The following is a 21,448-nucleotide window of genomic DNA, read 5'->3' as shown; positions in this document are numbered from 1 at the left end:
TTCCCAAGGTCTGATGATGGGCTTGGGAAGTGCAGATTGAGTTTCTGCATCTGCATGTACAACTGCTGCTTTATTTGAATGAACTGTAACATTATTAACATGCTGCTGATGGGTGGTTGTTTTAATGTTCTGAACAAAAACAGGTTCAGAATGGTGTCTATTTTGATGTAGCTCTTCTTGCTGTAGCTGTGATTCAAGCTGCAAAAAATCAATCTTTTCCTGGGCATTATATAAGCATGTCTGAATTTCTGAGAGAGATCCTTTGCTGATTTTTAATGTGTCATCAACAGTAGATTGTATAAGAGTTTTCATGAACTCTAATACTTTACTGATTCTGGCCATCTGTCTTAATGCAGAAAAATAATATCTACTCACAATACACAGCAATATCCTTTATAAATGTCAGCAAATGATCAGTGTGCAGCATAAAAGATTACAATCAGCTCACCAAAATCTTTATGAAGCAGTTGAATCAAGGAAACAATGCACTATAATGAGTTTTAAGTACAATGCCACAATTAGGGCAGCAGCAACTGCAAACTTGCTTGGATCCTTCAAATACTCCTTCCCTTTTGAATCAGAAATGATGGCTAACAAAACTTCAACAATTATAACACTGTCATGGACAGAACTTGAATGCTCATATATAAATGCTTTGACTAGGGTACGAACAAATATTTCCTGATCTTGCCACTAGTTTGCTTCAGCATTGGAGATACCAGATTTCTGATCTCGCTGGTCCGATCTATTGGCTGGAATGGCTAGAAATTTAGTGAGCTCAACCTGTAGCAGAGTCGGTTTACAGAGGCAAAGTCATTCGGTCTTCTGCACGGAGATCAACGCACAGAACAGCTTATGCACAGTCTCACAGTGAGCAACAATGCATAAAATCCAACAGTTTACTACAAGAAAGAAAGAGATGTTTTCCGTATACAGTGAAAAACGTTTGACAAATAAATTCCCACTGAGAGCTGAGAAGGTAGACTTTATAAAAATAGAACAAGAAGTTCAAATGCTGAGCATGAAGTGTATGATGCAGTGATATTGAAGACAGTGTAATACACCAATGTAATACACCAGAACAGTGCAAAAGAATACAGCCACAATTACGATTTCCCAGGAAGACTATAGGACACTTCAATATCAAAGAATCCAGAATGCTGCACTAAAGAGATAAAAAAACTCGCAAATCATTATGATAAAAATTTGGATTTGCTTTACAGAAAAAAACCCTCTTCACTGATCTGTTATGCAAATATCAAACAACACTGAAAGCCGACTGAATTGTTGATGAAACATGCGTAGCAATAGTCCGAGATGCAAAATTTTGAACCTGTTTCTTTGCATCTTTTAGGCATTTTGGTAAATCCAACAATGTTTGCAATGCTTAAAGCCAAACAAACTCCAACCACTAGAAGATAATCAATGTTGAGCTTGATTAAGGCTACAATCCCCAATGCCACCCACACAACAGCTGTGAGATAAAGCGTCCACCAAAAGAGCCATGAATCCTTTTTGTTAATCCGGGATAATGACTCCTGATCTAGGGCTTCAAACTTCCAGACGTTGTCCCCTTGCTCACTGATCTCATTCCACCATCTTAGGCCAACTAATATCCTTCCACTAACATTCTTGACCACCCAAAAATCAAGAGCAGCCAGAAAGACCGTGACCACAAAAATGATCACAAAGGAATAAACAAGGAAAACAAGACATAGAAAGAAATTGCAGCTCCTTTGAATAGTACGTGAAAGAGACACGTCAATGGATTTGCATAATTCTCCCCCTCTGCCATCGGAATGCGCTGAAGGTAATCAGAAACTTAGATGGGCTCCGTTCCATATCTCACTAGCGAAAAGAATAAACCAGGCAATGTCAAGAGCAAGTGCAGAGGCCAACAGTACTGCATAAGTCTGACCCAGACTCTGACTGCTACTCAGAAATAATCACCTTTTCCGGGTCACCAACGAGGTTCCCCATCTCGAGAGACGGGTCAATCTTTGTGGACTGCAAAACTGAAAGTGCGTGCTACTACACTATCACCATGTGAAAGAGAATAAAGATATCAATTCACAGCATAGAAAGCTTCATTCAACCCGCAACACAACATCACCAGGAAATCACGAGAAAAGTGAGAGCTGCAATCGATGAGGACTCTGTAGTTGCAATCGTTTTCAGCATGTCTTCATTAGTTATCTCAGACAATCATTCTCAAAAACTTGAATAAATAGCTCCAACAAACCAATAGAATCATTATCGGGTTGAGAGATGTTCATCGTCGTGATCAGAAGCTATGGCTTCGCCAATAAACCCAAGGAAGCCATGAAAACCTACTTCAGAATGCAAGAATTTCGATGTAATTCGTCTGTGAAATCCTTCAACACTCTTCTCAATGCCATGGTTCAAACCAAGCGCTTTAACCTGGTGCAGTCGCTGTATCTCAGCTGTAGAAAAATCGGTGTGGTGCCCAATGTCTTTACCTGTAATATTGTCCTCAAAGCCCTTTGTCAAATGGGCGATTTAGAGGCTGCATACAAATTGTTTGATGAAAAATATACGGCCGAGTATTCAAAGAAATGCAAAGAATAACGCACACAACATTTCGTTGAGACCACAATTCACTGAAAAATGCAGAGGATAGAGGCGTTGATGACAGATGCGTCAGAACAGTTAGCGCAGAGTGACCAGCGGAACCGATGGGGAGAGCGACAGGGTGAGCGTTAGACTGAGAATGGCAGAATATATAAAACGCATAGATGTCGAGCGCAGAGAATTGTCAGACAGTAGAGGCGCAGGAAGGCAAGGTGCTCATTAGTGTCAAGTATGCCTGGAACGTTACAGATAATGAATACCAGGCCAGCACTATTCAAGGCAGCTCAGACATAGGATTATGGGCAGAGGTGCAGGACTGACATGCACATAACAGGCCACAGAAAAACAAGCGGCTCTGATACCATGTTAAACACACATGGACAGCAAAGACTAGGAAAGATAAATCAGTGAGTTCATTTTTTTATTAACAGAAGATGTACATTTATAATACAATGTTGTGACTCTTGGGTTTCAGATCCCAAGGTCTCTTGGACTGCTTTTGTCCATTCGACTTCCACACTAACCCATTAGGATTAGGTGTCAAACAGTTTCCTCAGGACATGAATATATTTGTCCCCAAACATCAAGGCTTTCTCATACCATGGAGACATATCTCCATCCCCCAATACATATACATATTCCCATCTCCAGACACCATAGTTTATTCCTATCTACAAAGGCCAAATTTCTTGTCTTGGGGAGACATATATTCATCTCTTGGAACATATATATTCCCATCTCTAGATGTCAAAGTTTCTCGTCCCACGAAGACATATCTCCATCTCCTAGAACTTATATACTCCCATCTCCAAATGATGAAGTTTCCCTTCCCACAAAGACATGTCTTTGTCACTCAGAATGTATATATTCCCATCTCCAAACGTCAAAATTTCTTGTCCCACGATTATGAATGTTCTCCTTACGACATTTGACATGGAAACTTAAGGATTATAGAGACTATGCCCAGGCCTCCCTTAAGTCTAAGTGCCATTATGAACACTAACTTCCACAGGAACAAAACCCCCATTTCAACTTAACAATTTTGAGTATTGCCAATATAATTCAACAAAAAAACTAACGACATGCCTACCATCATGCTCAAAGTAGACAAGCCAAACCATGGTGAACACTACTCTGTAAATTTAGGCCTGGAAACAACATATCATGCCATAAGGTGGATTCCACATAATATCGTCATATCCACTGGTAAAACACACATTACAGTGTATATACAATCAACAACCTTAATCAAATAAATATCCATGAAATCCATAGCATGCCAACAATGGGTATCACACACAGTAATAGCTCAATTAAGAACATCAAGCATTCATATAAGACCGTGTAAATAGCTATGTAAATCAGGAACATATTGACAAGCAAAGTGATCTGCAAGCCCCTCAAAACCATGAGACATCAATATAACCATCTCATTATAGACAATTGGGAAACAACACATTCCTCCTCTAACAGTGTGGATACAATCATTGTTATAACACATAACAACATTATGCTTTGTACACATTGCCACATATAGACATAAGTGAATACACTTGTTTTTATAACTTGAATGACTAGAAACTGAGGGAGGTACTTCAACTCTCCACCTAACTGTAGACCATATACATAGCAATATTTCTTGTATTTAACCACCCCTAAGTTGTTTTCAGAGTTCAAGGAGTTAAGTGCTCAAGCAACTTCGCACCCTACCAGTCAACTAAGTCACACAATACTCCAGAGCTCACTATGGCTCCACCTGCTAAATACTACAAATATTAAAACACACACAAAGTCTCTACTTTACTAAATAAGAATCTAGAGTACACATTGTTTCCACTTTCTCAACCCTGCAGACCTCTAGAACACACAGTATATCCACCTTTTCTTCTCTTACCTTTCCTTCACACCACGCTCCTTAACGTGCTCCCACTCTTGCACCAATACTACTCCCTAGCATTTTTCTTCAACAAGTTATCTTATCCTAGTATGTGCATCCCCATCATACTCTCCCCACAGCTCATGTATGTTCCTCCCCCTTCCTAACTGCACCACATCTCTGTTGGGATCTTCCTATCCATCCCCCCTTGCATGTTAACTTCCACATCATGTTCCCTGTGTGAAAGGACTATATGGACCTTTCAATTCTTGTTGTAGCAATCCATAAATTCATTAGGGAGATTGCTAACAAAATAAATGCAATGGCTTTGATTTACAAACACTTCTACTCAAACTCTGAATCCATGCGCTTTCGTCAATCCATTCATTATTTGCATTTTACATAAAAAATCTAAATAATGATATTTACATGAGGTGGTGTTGTCTAGGTAAATCCTCTCTATGGACAGAGACGATCCCTCTATCCCGATGAGTGGGACTAGCAACAAACGAGACAATCTACAAGACACTTTCCTAAATTACTATCGAAATGGGAGAAGAGGAAGGAGACCTACCTCGTTCTAATACTATGATGCACTCCTTTATTAAATATCTTGATTGCTTACTCCTTAGGCTCAGTCCTTACTGCTCATAGAGTTTGAATACCTGCACAAGAGGCCAAAGACACAACAATGCATAAATTTTCAACAAGCATAATCGAATGTAATCCACTTAACAAATCAAGGAGCATTAAGATAAATGAAGCATTGACACAAGCATCTGTGGAAATCAGTTGTATATATTAATAAATAAAAGAGGAAGCATACAACCTAGGCCTTGATGTTAGTAGCCCTAATTGAGTGAATGTCCAAGTCCAAGCTCAAGCTCTTCAAGCACTCCTTCTCCAAGCCAAAATGAATAGCATGTAGGCACTATCTCAGCATAAGGGTGAAAATAATTGGAGACCAACCATTTGGGAATGGAAGAGGATGAATATATAGGTAGGGAGAGGGAGTTAGGATCTCACCAAATATAGGGGAAGGTCCTCATCTCAAGGAAGAAGCTCAAAGGGATAAGATCAAAGGGTAATATTGGGAAAATTTGACCACATCCCCAATGAAAAACATTCAGATTATCGTTCTAGAAGCCTCTAGATCACGAAGCTTCTTGTCCTCCTTGGGAAAACTTTTCTTTTAGGGATCAACGCGAGTATCTAGGTAAAAACTGTGCTGGAAGCACGAGTATCCAAGTAAAAACCGCACTGGCAGCGTGAGGCTAATATGGTGCAACCCGCCATCAGCACGAGTAGGCAGTGTCACAGTCGCGCTGACCAAGAAATTAGGGTTTTGAGATAATTTTCTCAGGGAAGCCTCAAGGCATGTTTCCATTAGTTCTTCAGGGAGGATCTGGACTGCATATTCATATGGGTACATTTCACAGTCATCTATTTTTTGGCACTTCAGGATATGACACAGGGAAGTGCAGGAGGTGTGACAAAATATTGTGTAACATATGCTCCCTAAAGCATGAAGGCAGAACAAGGAGTGATGGTTGAAATGCTTTACGATTTATCACAAGGATGAGAAAAAACACTGTTAGGAGACCTACAAATCAAGGACGCATATTCATATACATATTTGATATCTGTGTCATATATATCAAAACATCAATCCATGGTATGAACGCAACCATCCAGAAAGGAAGTACCATGTGAAAATATCCACAGTATGGGAACATCCATCTGAATGAAAAGGATCGTCCAGAAGTCTAAGATCCATGGTATGGATTCAGCCACCCGATATATAAGGATCATCATTATCATAGATATAAGGTCCCACAGTATGGTCAGAGCCATCTGTATAGAGGAAGCATGTATACAATCATGAATAATACATAACTCTATGCAACCTAAGTTATATCAGACAAAAATTAGGGTCTTGCGCTCCATCCCAACCCGATCAAAGTATGAATTCTAACATGCGAATGAATGTGTCGAAGTCGAACATGCTAGAAAAACACTTGATTACCGACCAATGATGTGAACCATTAACAGGCATGAGAGAAACCACCAATAATGACGATGGCTCTCAAGGTACAATAGTAAAATCAGTCAATGTAAAAAATGAAGCTGAAGTTGAACACTCATGGAATCATCTGATCAAAGGCCAATGGTGAAAACCTATCGTCGAATGCGAGGAACTTTCCATTAAGGCATGCAAGCTTTAAGGTACTGAAAGGGAGTCTCTAAGTCATCTTCCTAGATAATGAGCTGAAATCAACAAGAATTGACTCATCAAAGGAGCACCATAATGATTCCCTCATCATCGACATGAAACAAGGAATAAAGTGGAATAAGTGACTATGATCCAGGACTGTAGCAAAAGGTTAGACAATGTATAGCTATTAAACTGCAGGTAGGACTTCTCTTGAATGTATCAGCGACACGATTTTGGAGTGTGGTAGAATTTGACTCAACGTAAGACCAAGGGTCATGATGATGAAGTGGAATAGTCAGATGAGAGATAAAATGGATCACCCAAACCCAGAAGAACAAGTGACTAAGTGAGGATATCCCTAACCCGACATGAGAAATAGATGATTGTCATGTTCAAGAGTGACACGCTGCCTATAAAAGAGACATTTCACTTTCATTTTTCCCCACTATTTCTAGCGAGCACCCCAATTATTTGTAATCACAAGCTTGAAGGGGATATAATATGCTTGTCGTATAAGTCCATTCTTCAAATGAATCCATTCTAGTAAGTTTTACGAACCCTAGGAAGGAGAAACTCAGTCTCGTCATGATGACAAGTCTTTCGTTATTTAATTTTTACAAGTCTGACAGAAGAGTAACTCAGTGTATTTTTCATATTTAGAGAATCTGAAAAAGAGGAAAAAAAGAAAACTCCATCAGGTCCCTTTACGTAATTTGTCTCTCGAACCCGAAAAGTTAGAAAACAATATTCGAGAGAACCTCTTAACCATGTCGACCAAGGTGTTCCTTTTTCATAGATGGTCAATCCCAACCAAAAAAAGGGGTAAACATATACTCAGACGACGTCAATTCATTTAATTTAACGAGTTCGAAAATACAAGTACTTGACGATCTTGTCATCTTTTGAGAGTCAAAAAAGAGCTTAAATATGACTCGAGGGAGGTTCCTTTTTCATTTATTTTTTACAAGTCCAAAAAATAGATAAAACAAAAACTCATTGAATCGGTCAAAATGATCACTGTTACCACCAAAAGATCTTGTAACTACACAAAGACAACCAAGCATCACAGATATCAAGAAAAATAATAAAATATGGTAAAAATGTGTTTATAAATGTATAAATAGACAAAAAGTAAAAAACATTTTACCATTTCACTTGGCGTAACTTGGAGAGTGCATTTTACCCTATTTTTCTTGATTCTTGAGGCAAGCAATGTGGGATATCCAGGGCACCATTTCATGAATCTTCAGTTGCAGGTAAGAGCTCTTCCATTTCTCTTACTTTTCATACCATTTTCATGCCATTTCATAGGAGTTTTGGTTGTGTAGGAGGAGGATTTTCATTTTTATTATCGGGGGCGATCAACGCGAGTCTAATCATCGGATCTATTTTGATCACCCCTTAGCCCAAAAGGCCCTCACGCTGCCAGCATGAAAATAATTTGAATAGTCGCGATGTGTGCAGAGCAAAAAATAAAATGAGAAAACCTCTTTTTAAATCAGTTTTTTTTAAATTTTACTCTATTAAAAAGCTTCTAAACATTGTTTATGGATTATTTGCAGGAGATTTAGATAGATATGGTCATCGAATGGAAAGAGAGAGGCCACAAGGTAGAATACCACCAAGCTACCTAAAGCGATGAATGTGTCAACGCTTTGAGGGACTAAGGATTACTAAAGTTCTTTCATACCCTGGAACTAAGAGCTCAAAATGAGCTACTAGAATATCTCATTGGATTATGGGATGTTGGCCACGAGATCTTCATCATTGGAGATCAAGAACTGGAACTAGAGGTAGCTAACATCTACTTCATCACTGGATTTTCTAGAAGAGGGGAGAGGGTCCAACTCTTTAGAGCTCGTACTAGAGGAAAGAGCACCAATACGCTGATCAAAAGGCATTGCCCAGGTGCAGTAACAACTGTGAGAAGGAAGGTGAAGATAGCAACCATTGACAACCTTCCCTTAAGGATGATCCTACATAGAATGGCTTGTATGGCTGGGGCTCAGGCGTTGCATGAGGCAGCAAAATCACAGTTCCAATATGCAATGGATTGTTTTTCTCCAACAGTGTTTAACTGGTGCAAAAGACTACTGGTCAACATGCAGAGACAGTTGACCCAGTGTAAAACAAGATGCTTGAAGCAGTTTGGATTTCGATCAATTTTAGTCACATTCTTTTTGGAGCGTGTGCTCCTATTTCGATACCAGTGGATAGAGGTGTACAATCCAGCTCCACAAGATCTAATGTTTCTCGGACGGAGTGAGATCATGCCTCGAGGGGGACGAGGTCAAAAGATGTGTTTCCCTCCGTCATTCTTTGGTTGGCTACGCCAATAGCTAATCGTAGTGAATGACTATGCCTATGCAAGCACAGACTTCAAAGGAGACCTAGATCTCCCTCTACCACCTGGTGCACAGTGGACCGATGTAGGTAAAACTTGTTTTTTTGTAATTTTTCAAGTTTTATGAATTTTTTTGAAGTGTATTTAAGAGTTTATTTGTGATAATTTTGTAGATGTGGGATTGGAAAGACCTCCCAGAATGTCCCCAATAGCTCAACGAGTAGCATGCCAGATAGAGAAAGAAGCTCCATATGAGGAAGGAGAAGATCATATAGTAGAGATGGAACAAAACCTGGAAGTGATTACTCAGGGGATTCTAGAGTATGTTACCATAGATGACGTGCTAGTGTAGTATCAAAGGCATATATTAGGAGTATCACTAAGACTGGTCGGTTGTTAGGCCGAGTGATCAGAGAAGTCCCATGCTATCATGAGCATCATGTGGGAGAATAGCCTATTCCTAGCCGTATTTATCTGCATTTTTGTAGGCTTTTAAAGCCATGTGTCTCAGAACACTATTTTTTGAGATTTTGATATAACAAAATTTGACAGACTTGATATCTATCTATCTATCTATATATATATATATATATATATATATATATATATATATATATATATATATATATATATATATATATATATATATGCATGTTTCTATTGTCTACTTATGTGTTCATATATCATGATGATGTGTTCGGTTTTTACAAGTGACGCAAATGTCTATCTAAAACATAATTTTCTAATGCATCTGTTAATGTATTCAAATTTCATGGAATATGTTGATATGTAATGTAATCAAAGTTTTTTTCCAGTAATTGAACACATAGATACATGCACAAAATTTTTGGATTTCTTACTGAATAATGACCATTTAATTGTAGCACAATGAGTTTTGAATCTAACTTAACAACCAAATTTATGATTCCGAGAGCAACTGCTTCTGATAACAGTTCAATAACTACACTGTACTCGGCAATATTATTAGTTGTTCGTCCCATGCAAATATATTGTAAATTGATCAACTCGCCATCAGGGGATAAGAGTTCCCAAGTTGCGGAAGATAAGTTTCATGTGCTACGACAAGAACCATCATTAAAACCAAAATAATGGTTTGATGACATCTGCGAACCAAGTGGAACACAAGGTAAGCAGAGGAAACATGTCTGCAAAGCAAACAATCACACCAAAAAATAAAAATGCACACTAATGAATTCACACACTAATGTACAAAATTAATTACATGGAACTCACACATAATACTTTTTCAGATAAATCCCATTGTCAGGTTGTGCTAACGCATTAACTTCATAGTCAACCAACTCATATGCGCATTTTTGCAAAACACGTTTAACAATGTATGGCCCATGCCACATAGGTTCGAACTTACCATCTCCCAACTTATTGTTGGCTTGGTCATACAACGAGACCAGGTCACCTTCAATGAAAACGCGTGGAGAAACATTTTGATCATAATGAGCTTTAACTCTTTTTATCTATGCTTCGATAACCATCGCGGCAGTATGATGGGTTTCATCAAGAAACTCGAGATAAAGGAAGTGTTCCTCTTCAAGTGAGGTATCAGGGAGTAGTTCAATAGCTAGTTTCAACGAAGGAATCTCACACTCGATAGGGAGTGTCGCCTATAAACTATATACCAACTGGAATTGATTGAAACCAGTGGCTATCTTAGTCGAGGTTCGATAAGCCCAAAGAGTCGAAAACAACATGAGATTCCAATCCTTTTTATGCTTTCCAATGGTACGTTGAAGCATAGTAATTAAGACTTTATTAATTCCTTCAACTTGGTCATTGGTCTATGGGTAATAAGGAGTTGAGTTGTCTTGACACAGACCCAACTGAGCAGTAAGCTTCATCATCATATACTGACGAGAATTTGATCAGTGATCAGTGACAATGGCTTGAGGGATGCCAAAACAGGCTATGACATGTTTAAAGAGGAACTGAGTAGCAGTTGTACCGTCAACATTATATGTGGGTAACGCCTCGGCCCATTTAGTAAAATAGTGGAGAAACGACGATGATATAGCCATGCCCCCCGACCGAGCATGGCTTACAGGTCATGAAATCAATGCTTCATTTAGCGAATGGGCCAACGGTAACCACTAGGTGTAAGGATGCTGGTGGGGTGTGCTATTTACAATTATATATCTAACATTCATAGCACTTTTGAACTACCAAAATGCAATCTTTGAAGATAGAAGGCCATAAATAACTGGCACAAAGGATATTTTGAGTAGTGGCATAATTTGACATGTGACCACCAAATGCCCCAAAATGGTAGTCATTTAAGACTCATTCAGCCTCTTCAAGTGTTAGACATCTACAAATAACAAAATCAACACCGACTCAGTACAACATATCACCAATAATCCGATAGGTTTGAGACTAATGCCGAATGCGGCATCAGACAAATCGAGACAAATCAGATCAAAAATTCTGGGTTTGAAGATAAACAATAATATCTTCATACCATGGGTCAAGAGTACTAATAAGAAACAAGGTTTCATCAGGAATCTACTCAGTAAAATCAATGGAGGTATTTGTAGAGGGAAGGGCGAAGATCAATTTGAAAAAACGAGTGACTTCTTTGATTTGGTGGTAGTAAACTCCAAATCAAACTCCTATAGAATAACAATCCATTTAGAATATAAGCCCCCAAGCAACTGACGAGTAAGAATATAAGTCATGGGGTTGCAGTCTGAAATCACTATGGTCTTCCGTAGAAGAATATAATGGTGAAATCGTTGGACAACATGGACTGCTACCAAGGAAAGTTTCTCGACATGTTCATATTGAGTTTCTATGTCAATAATATTTCGACTGAAATAGTAAACCACATGTTCATTGCCATCGTCATTGTCCTACACTAATACCATGGCCATGGTACTATTAGTTGTAGCTAGGTACAAGAAATAATCATGGTGGTAATCCAGGGGATGCAATAAAGGAGCACTAATGAGTGTTTTCTTTAGAGAATCAAAAGATTGTTGGGCGATTTCATCCCAAAGGAATGGGATCCCATTCTTGAGTAAATGAGTAAATCCCTTGGAAAGGTAGGCATAATTAGGGACAAACTGATGAAGAAAATTGACCTTCCCTTGCAAACTCTGCAATTGGTTCAGGGATAAAGGAGGGGGTAGATTTATAATAGCCTCAAATTTTAGAGCATCTATTCGGATGCCTTATTTGGAAACAAAAAAAAACCAAGAGTTGACTATACTCAACGCAGAAGACACATTTATGCAGATTGAGACAAATATTATAGTGTCAACAACGTATAAAGATTGCTCGAAGGTGGTTTGGATGGTCACGACACTTAGCAGAATGAGTTGGTAAGTTTTCTAAATAAGGTTGAATGATGTGTTTAATATCATAGAAGGCATATGCCATCGCTCTCTGGAAAGTAGCACCTGCATTTTTTAGACTGAAAGGGAGCTTCTTATAAGCAAAGGTCCCCCATGGACAGATGAAAGCATTTTTTTGTTGATCAGCGAGTAATATGTTAATCTGGCTATAACCAGAAAAACCATTCATAAAAGAAAATATCTCACTCCCATCACACTCATCAATGATCTAATCAATAAAGGGAGTGGGATAATTGTCTTTAGGGCACACATTATTGATATCATGGTAATCAACACAAACTTGAATTGTTCCTTGCTTTCTAGTAACAAGTATGATATTAGAAACCCAAATTGTCAATGGGATAAGATAAATAAAACCAGCCTTTATAAGTTTTTCAACTTCTCCCTTAATAGCAGCAGCCTTTCTAGGATGCACTGGACGGAGTCATTGATGAATGGGCTTCACATTATGATAAGTGGGTATTCCATGCACCACTCTAGCTAGATCGATACCAAGCATTTCCTCATACAACCAAGCGAAGACATCGCAGAATTCTTTAAAAAGGTCAGTGTAAACCCTGATCTCTTCTAGAGAACAGGAAACCCTGATGTGAATGTTCTCGACAATCCCAAGTTTAATGGAAATGTCGATCAACATGGTAGCATTAATATTTCACATATTATCTTTTAGATAGAACTTCGTGCACCAAAATAGGTGTTTGAAGTGAATGCGTCTAGTTATGCAAAACAAAAGTCTTAAGACATGAAGAAATCTCACTTAGACTTGGAAAAAACAAGGAACGATGATGAGCATCATTCCAAGGAGTTTCATCAAGAGACATAACCTCAACAATACTCTCATCAATGGGGGATATCTCATTCAAGGGATCCGGAGAATCCCAAGAACCAAGCCAAGGAGATTGTGAATACGTGTCTAGGTGCATACTAAGAATAGTATGACTTTCAAAAGTAGTCGTTGAAGCGAAAATAACTTCTTGATAAGCTCGTTCTAAAGGACTTATCATCATAGCATCACCAAAAGGATAAGCCTAATCTAAAGTAGGGATGATCCATGCATCATTTGAGGTTGAGATCATGTTGACCAAGGTGACATGCAGAGGTGGGAGAGAAAAATTTCCCATTAAAGCAGAATCTTTGGAAAGACATGCCCCCATACTCCCATAGGGAATATCAATATTTCCCACATATGGGATGTTTCCATTTGAAGAATCAGAAGAGAAAAAGGATAATTGATCGATGGTGAAAATTTTCCCTTCATGAGGAAAACAGAGCACACAGTACAAATATGAAACCACATGAAACATGGCATGACTCCAATTTTGTCCAAGTAGAAGGTTATAATTCAGATTTGCATCTATGACCTCTACTTCTAATTCGATTGTTTTCCCTTCCAAGGTGATGGGAAAACTTGTGAGAATACCATAAGGATGGGAGCTTCTACCATCAAAGGCTTCTAAGATGTTCGAGGACTGATTGAGAGGTGGAGAGCCGATGGCTTTCAAACATGAAACAGACATGATGCAGGTGGAAGCACCCTCATCAATGACAATCCGATGAAACATCTTTCCCTTTATAATGACTTGAATCAAAAACACAATTTGATGGGAAGACGGGGAACATGGTTTTCCACATCAAAAGTGATCAAATTCGGATATGCGGGATAGATTCCTCCTATAGCAGATAATAATGATTTATGCTACGTTGGACAAGTTTGGAGAACTTTCAAGGCAGACATCACTGAAGGTGCTTGAGCCAGATCTTCGACAATACTGTAAGGTTGAGAAGATCTAGCAATCGGATTACAAGATGACTTCTAAAGCACACCTTTAGGAGGTGGTCGGATGACAGATTCATTATTAGGTCTCTTGATATGAAGAGGACTAGAGCTGGGTGGAGTGGAAGTAGAAGGTGTATCAGTGGTTTCCTTTTCCATTGTCTGCTTTTGAGGAGTTTGATAATATTTCGATCAGGTGGCAATAGAAATAGGCACTATACCACTCATGTAAACCTAAGAACTCGAAGAGGAAATGGATTATGGTTGGTCTACCAACTGATTCTGTTGTAATGGAAATGGCTCTTTCAGTACAGCTGGAGTCCCTTTTAATAAACGACTAACTTCCGCACAATGGGGGCAATCCTTGGTGTAATGTTCTTCCTCACAAATGAGGCAAGGATACTTAGGCTTATGTTTGGAGGCATCATCAGTAGATGGCTTAGGAGGATCCTGTTTCAGGGTATTAGAGTTCACTTTATCTTTACCATTTTTCTTATGTGTTGAGGTTTTGTCTGTCACAGTAGACTAAACAGCATTAACCTCAGAGTTTTTACCAGGATTCGAGGGGTTTTTTGAAGGAGGTTTAGAACCAGTATTCAAAACGGGTTTCCTCCTCTGAAGAATCTTTATTGGAAGTTTGGTACACTAATCCAATAATACCATCGACAAGCAGTATGTCTGGAGACTTCAAAGATGCTGGATCCGAATATGGCCTTGGAGCATCAGGAAATATCTCATATAGCGTGCCAGATTGGGAATAAGCCAAATCCAAATATTGGGCACAGGCAATGACTTGATCCTCGGTAACACAACCTCCCATTGCTATGTCTACAACGAATTTGTTTACGACTGATTTGGTAAACCATTCGGTCAACAAATCATCAGGGATTTCAAACTTGATGAGGCGACGTTGACGTCTCCATTCATGGATGTGATCAGAGATGTGGGTCACAGTATCTTGTTTTAGAGATGTGATCAAGTGGGTATGAGTTTCATAACGAACAGGTAACTAGAGCTAAGTGAGGAAGCCCATGGCCAAAGAATTGAAGTTTGAATAGGTACCTCGAGATAAGTTGATGTACCATTTTGCGGCAACACCCATCAAGGTTCTCTGAAAGAGGCGCAGATGAACAGAATTGTCAACGTATGAATTGGAAGAACACCATAAGTGATAAGTCATCACATGGGCCTGAGGGTATTCTTTAGTTTTTCCTTCAAATTTTGGGAAATCACTACGAATCTTAGTGGGAACTGGACGCCAATAAGGCAAATGAAGTATTGGATCATTAGTGAGCCTTGAGACATCTAGCAATTCCAATGTCACTAGAAACAGAAATTGTGGGTTGAAAGGCATGTAAGGCTTTTGGTAAGGCCCAGTTTTCAGATTCCATCCTTATTGGTAAGGAGTTTGTCCCCAAAGTGGAGGATTTTGACCATAAGGGGCTTGATTTTTCCCCCGCTAAGGGATACCCTGACCATAAGGTGGATTCTAACCCCACAAGGGTGGGTTTCGTCCAGGGTAGGGTTGATATTGACCTTCCATAGGCCATTGAGATCCATAAGGTGGATAAACATTTTTTGCGGCATATGGATTGTAAGGTTGTTGCAACTGATCACCCTGGTGATAAAACTGTTAGCCCTACTACTGCAAGGTTTGGCCTTGTGGCTACAAGGTTTGACCTTGTTGATATAAAGGTTGGGTTTTTCACTGCAAGCAATGACCTTGTTGCTGCAATCATTGACCTTGTGGATACAAGGGTTGATTGGGTTGTTGGAAAAATTGTGTTTGTTGTTGCAAAGGTTGGCCCTGTTGCTGCAAAGGTTGCCCCTACTCCTGTAAAGGTTGTTGTTGAACATTTCCTTGAGGAATTCCTTATTGGTACTAATAAGTTCCAATTTGGATTTGACCATATGCACCAAGAATGGGATTCTGACCAGGTTGCATATGAGGACCTACTTGTGAAATTTAAGGTGGAGTTTTAAGCGCTTATTAACCATATGGAACATAAGACTGCTTGAGGGGTATCTATTGATACTAGAAATTACTTGCTCCAGCTAGAATAGATGATTCAACATGATTAGGAATACCACTAATAGGTTGACTCACTCCAACCATGTGAGGTTGTGATCCACTCACATGGGTTCCACTTGAGACAAGAAGGATATTTTGATTTTTTCCCCCATGCTACGAATGAGGTGGTGACATATTTTTTCCACTTGATGGGGGGAATTTAGGAACTTACAGAATTATAAACTGAAACTATCGGTTGCGTCGAGATTGAAGGTTGGAACAAAGGTAACAATCGTTTTGGAATAGTCGATTGAATCAGAACTGAAGTAATGGAAGTTTGCATAGTGATATGAGATGTAATGTTAGGAATAAATAGACCAGAAGTAGGCATAGCATTCGATGACCAAATTGGATTTTGGTATAAATAAGAAGCATTGGGATTTCCTGAAACTAGTTGATACAAGGTAGTATAACCATGTGGAACCATAGGCCCACTATTTTCAGGAGGTGGTTGAGATGGAACTCTTCCTACACAAGGAAAGCCTTATGGGGGAAAGTCATATTCGAAATCATTATCAACACTAGGAGTGTGAGTAGCTTAGACTTATGGAGGACCTCTAGGAGAGGTTGGAAACTCACCTTCTAAAGCCATAGGTCGAAACAGTTGGAGAGGAGGAATTAGAGATGGTCGTGGAAATAACTCCAAAGGAACATTAGTTTGATTGTATAGACTATAAGGTTATTGAGGAGACTCTGGATCACACTCTTGAGATGATGATGAGTCTCGAGGTGGGGTACATGAAGCAAGGGGTTGGATACTTGGGACAATTTCAAGTTCAAAGCCTTGAGCTTCAAGTGACTGTGAAAGTTCAGGATGAATTCCTTGTGATCACCCTTCAGTATCATATGATGAAGGGGAACTATGAGGTGAATGCAATGGTTTAGCCACAATGAATTTCTCTCAATAGAAGAAGGAGAAGAGATGATTTCGTTGATGGATTTAAAAAAACAAAATTTACAGGGAATTACTCAATGTCAGGTCAAGAAGCAACTACATGGGTTCGACATATTATCATTAGCATTTAATTTTATAGCTAAAAACAACAAATAAATCAAAAAGGGTTATACTAGGCAAGAGGGTTTACCAAGTATATGTGAACTGTTATATACATCTTAGCTGAAACCAAGGACATAACGTACAACGGCTAATCTCCCTGACTGTTGTGTTCAATGTATCACGTTTACAAGGCAGCTGAGTCAGTTACTTGTGGCTAAAAGATAACAACCTAGTGGGGTCTCCCAATATATACTCAACGGTATAGGGATCGCAAGTCTGCGTTAGTGTTGTCTAATGCATAACCATTTGGTGAGAGCATTATCATATACTTTCCATACTGAAGTGCCTCCTATATACCCGAAAGTACTGGAGAACCTTCAATATACTTCTGTACTAGAAAGAGATTTCACCCTTGTGTTACAATGCAGGAAATTATTGAAAGTTGCTATGTTTAAAGACATCGGAACACGTCTCTAGCCTAGACCTCTAAATATTTGTGTTAGGTTACAAATGCTCCTTAGGTTAATTGAGGAAAATTTTAAGTTTATCTTTAATTAGGTTTCAGTTTTATGGCTCAACGATGTCACCTGAATTCCTATAATGCAACTAAATGAGAAAAATGAAATATTTTCATTTGATGAAGGCTAAACTAATGATGGAAGAGAGACAACCAAACAATATATCAATCAATAAAAATGAATAAAAGCATATCTCCCTAACTTTTCCAATGCAAGATGTAAAAATGAAAACTATTATTTCACTTTCACTAACAAATGCAATGCCAAAATGCAATCTTATGAGAAACAAAATCACTTTCTTTCACTAAGATGCACTAATATTTTTTTATTTTCCTTTCACTTTGATTCAAAATTCAAACTGATGCAATAAGCAAAGGAAAAATGGATTTCAAAACAACTAAAATAAAATTTTCATTCACTTTTGGTTTTGAAATAAAAATTGTTTCAAAAATACTCAAATGAAGAGATCCTTTCACTTTCTTTTTGAAACAATGAAAACAAAAAAAGCATATACTTTCAGTTTCACCAAAGCAAACAATTGTAATCTACGTTTTACAATGGATCAAAAGCAATTTTCAAGGTACAAATATGATTCAATACTAACGAAAACAACTTCGCAAATATGAACCGAAAGCAACTTGAAAATGATGTCCTAGTCACAGTAGAACTCTTAAATGGAGACAAGCAATCTCACAAAAACAAGCCAAGTGATGAGTGAAGGGTGACCTAGACCTAGAAACCATAGTAGAAAACCTATCTTCAATCACACATCAACATAAGCTAAGAGATAAACGCAACCATTCAATGATAGCAATCAAGATAAACATAACAAGGTCACACTAGAAAAACACTCACATAGGTTGAGATCCATTGGAACTAAGAAGAAACCCTAATTTTTCTAGCCTCTGGGATCAACACACCTGTTAAAAGAAAAGAAGAAATGAAAGGCAAAGCAATGCAACTATTAATTCAAAAGTAGTGCCTATGTAAGACCAAAAAACGCTTTGAGTGAGGAAAAGAAGGAAAAAATAAAATTCTTCACAAATCAAACCAGATTCAACACTCTCAAGCAAAAACCAGTGACTGTATAAAACTGCAATGATGCACACAAGCCAAGAATTCAATGGTTGGTCAAACTCATCAGAGGATCAAATCAAAGGAATGGATGGAAAGGTTATAGCTTCCCCAATGGAGTCACCATTTTGTAGTCTAGGTAAATCCTCTCTGCGGACAGAGACAATCCCTCTAGCCCAATGAGTGGGACTAATAACAAACAAGACAATCTACAAGACACTTTCCTAAATTACAATCGAAATGGGAGAAGAGGAAGGAGACCTACCTCGTTTTGATGCTATGATGCACTCCTTTGTTAAATATCTTGAACGCTTTCTCCTTAGGCTCAATCCTTACTACTCAAAGCATTTGAATAATGTCACAAGGGGCTAAAGACACAACAAAGCATAAAAGTGAAACAAGCATAATCAAATGTAATCCACTTAACAGATCAAGGAGCATTAAGATAAATGAAGCATTGACACAAGCATTTATGGAAAGTGAACCAGTAGTTGTATACATTAATAAACAAAATAGGAAGCATACAACCTAGGCCTTGATGTTAGTAGCCCTCTTTGAGTGAATGTCCAAGTCCAAGCTCAAGCTCTCCAAGAACTCCTTCTCCAAGCCAAAGTGAATAGCGTGTAGGCACTATCTCAACATAAGGTTGCAAATAATCAGAGACCAAACATTTTCGATTGGAAGAGGATGAATATATAGGCAGGGAGAGGGAGATAGGATCTCACCAAAGATAGGGGAAGGTCCTCATCTCAAGGAAGAAGCTCAAAGGGATAAGATCAAAGGGTAATGCTGGGAGAATTTGACCACATCCAAAATGAACAACATTCATCTCATTATTCTGGAAGCATCTAGATCAAAAATCTTCTTATCTTCTTTGGGAAAACTTTCAGGGATTAGCATGAGTATCCAGGTAAGAATTGTGCTGGCAAAATGAGGCTAATATGGTGCAACCTTCCATCAGCATGAGTAGGCAGTGTCATAGTCTCACTAACCCATAAATTAGGGCTTTGAGATCATTCTCTTAGGGAAGGCTCAAGGCATGTTTCCATTAACTCTTCAAGGAGGATCTGGACTGCATATCAGGATGGGTACACTGCACGGTCGTCACGGTTTGGGCACTCCAAGGTATGACACAGGGAAGTGCAGGAGGCGTGACAAAATACCGTGTAACGGGGACGAAAAAAAGGTTTAATGGCTGCTCTTTCAAGCAATCTTAGAATCAGAAAAAATGGATTTTCTAACTAAGAGGTCAGATAAGAGGGGAAATTGAGAGATCATGAAGACCATGAGTCAAGGAAAGAAATTGAGAAAGAATAGTTGAGTTTAGTTCTATTCACCTTTTATAGTCTCTATTAAAGATGGAAGAAAAGGTGGACATGAAGCCATACCAGGGTGATATTTATGCCTTAAAGTTGAGTTAACAATTATAGTAATTAGAAGTTTACTTTAGCATCCACCATATAGATGATGAGCAAAAAATATCATTTGCTAGAGTGCCTTGCTTTGACTTGGTGGGAAAGTCATACATAAACACTTAGGGTAGAGTGTAATCCATTACTAACTAAGTTTGAGTACTTAATAACCCTCATTAAGTCCCAATTCTACCCCATTGGGTATGTGGAGGACCAATAACTCCATTGACACTACTTTAGGCAAATGTAGGGGTAGAGTGTACAGGAGTGTACCACTAAGTTTAGGAAGATGGTAATCATGCTTGATATCTCTCTAAAGAGCCCAAATGTACATCTCAAGTATATGGGGGTATACATATCCATTTATGAAAGCAAGTGATTTTTTTTAAGGTAAGTACAGTGGACGAGGTATATGTATAGGAAAAATACCTAGAAGGTATAGTCTAAAATAAATGGGAGATAAACAGTTCAAAGTGAAAGGAGCACCAGGAATCTTCCAAGGAGGGGAAGAAGAAGTGAAAAGGGGGGAGGATAAGAAGAAATTAGCCACTGCACATTAGTTCAAGTATCCTATTAATCATGAAACCACTACAACATTGATGGTCACACTGAGGAGAAGTGATATACATCTATAGTTGAACCTGAAGAACCAAAAGGAAGGGAAGAAAAAGAATCTTCTAACCACTAATTCGAGCAATCTGGTAGAGAGAAACTCCATTGTGGATGAGAATATTGTCTTCACATCAGTCCCAAAGGAAGAAAATTTGAGTATCTTTAATCACCAAGAAGAGAAGGAGATGACAAAACTCTTCCATATTAAAATCCTTTTCAAAAAGGCCAACATTAAGGCCTTGTTCAACTTAGGTTCACAAGCTAATATTATAGTTGTGTATTTTTCAACCAACCTTGATTGGAGGTTATTGGTCATCCTACCCATATACATTGGGATGGATAAATAAGGATGCAGAGATCAAGGCAACATAAAAAAATAATGTAAGACCAAATTTGCTACTAGTGTTGATTATTTTGATGAAGCGGAATTGGATGTAATTCCACTTGATATATGCGAATGTTTGTTTGGGAGTCCATACATGTATATGTGGGATGTAATATTTATGTAGAGATCCAACCAATACTACTTCATCAACCATGGGAAATCCTTCATCATCATTACATACATAGATAA

At 38.5% G+C, this 21,448-nt stretch overlaps 1 pseudogene; it reads right to left on the bottom strand.

Annotated features, from left to right (window-relative positions):
- Positions 1-1,092: 1,092 nt before the first annotated feature.
- Positions 1,093-1,795, bottom strand: LOC149191299 (Golgi apparatus membrane protein-like protein ECHIDNA pseudogene; annotated as a pseudogene).
- Positions 1,796-21,448: the final 19,653 nt, after the last annotated feature.

Source organism: Pinus tabuliformis, chromosome 2_2 (assembly GCF_031772625.1).
Source record: "Pinus tabuliformis cultivar Carrire ecotype Pingquan chromosome 2_2, CPIR1, whole genome shotgun sequence".
Lineage (NCBI taxonomy): Eukaryota > Viridiplantae > Streptophyta > Pinopsida > Pinales > Pinaceae > Pinus > Pinus tabuliformis.
Note: the sequence above shows the minus strand (reverse complement) of the source record. Positions and strands in the feature narration are given on the sequence as shown.